Below are 1399 nucleotides of genomic sequence, written 5' to 3' on the forward strand. Positions count from 1 at the left end.
AGACTTCATCAAAGTCAATGCCTTGTTCTTGCTTAAAGCCCTTGGCAACGAGCCTTGCTTTGTACTTTGGCTGACTATCATGAGTGGTGATCTTATACTAGTAAACTCATTTACAAGGTAGAGCCTTTTTGCCCTGTGGTAATTTAACTAGCTTCCATGTCTGGTTTTTATGCAGAGCTGTCATCTCTGACTGCATGGCTAACTGCCATTTTTTTGAGTCAACCACTTGTAATGATTCCTTGTAACAAGATGGTTCTCCGCAATCTGTGAGCATGACATAATTTAGAGATGGAACATAACGATCAGGTGGTTTGGAGACACACTCATAACGTCTCACCACAACTGATTTTGCCTCTCTAGCCACTATAGGCTGTTCCTGAGCCTGACCATGCTGTCTTGATGTGCTAGCACTAGGTCCAACTTCCCTGAAGACAACTCTTCTGATCTCCTCTGTCTTCTCTGGCTTAGTGTGAAACTTGGCTTCATTGAAATGCACATCATTGCTACGAATAACTTTTTTGGACTCAGGATCCCAAAGGCAGTAACCTATCTCGCCCGATCCTCCGTAGCCAAGAAATATACACTTCTTGCTCTTTGGTTCTAACTTATTCTTGAACTCCTTAGGAATATGGCTATAATCTTTACAACCAAAGACTCTGAGATGATTATACGAAGGTGCCTTGCCTGTCCATAGCATCTCGACCACTGCACTCTTATCCAGAACCCTACTAGGAAACCTGTTGATCAAATGGACTATTGTAGCCACTGCTTCCGCCCAAAATCCATAAGGCAACTCAGCATTTGACAACATGCTTCTGACCTTCTCTTGTATGGTCCTATTCATACGTTCTGCAACTCCATTTTGTGAAGGATTGTATGGTGCAATAAGTTCCCGCTTTATCCCTTTTGCTTCACAAAAGTCTTGGAAAGCCTTGGAAACATACTCTCCACCATTGTCAGTTTTCAAGCACTTCAGCTTCTGACCACTCTGATTCTCCACAAGATGCAAGAATGTCTTAAAGACCTTGAGCACCTCATCCTTGTGCTTCAATAAGTAAACCCATACTTTGCGAGAATAGTCATCTATAAATGTACAAAAGTACGTTGCTCCCACTAGTGACAAACTAGGCATTGGTCCGCATAGATCACTGTGCACAAGAGCTTACCGTTCGTCCCTACGATTCCTCTTATCTGTGCGGTTCCTGTATTTGCTTACCATAAACACAATGCTCACAAAACTCAAAATCTTGAAATGAAAAACCAGGCAAATAACCATAATGAGAAAGTATTTCTATTCCTCTTTTTGACATATGTCCCAGCCTACGATGCCACAGTAACACACTTGGCTGCTCAATCACATTAATTACATGGTTTTTAACCTCTGAAACATGTAAAGTGT

This window comes from Adiantum capillus-veneris, unplaced genomic scaffold (genome assembly GCF_014529385.1).
Source record: "Adiantum capillus-veneris isolate H3 unplaced genomic scaffold, ASM1452938v2 Hic_scaffold_872, whole genome shotgun sequence".
NCBI lineage: Eukaryota > Viridiplantae > Streptophyta > Polypodiopsida > Polypodiales > Pteridaceae > Adiantum > Adiantum capillus-veneris.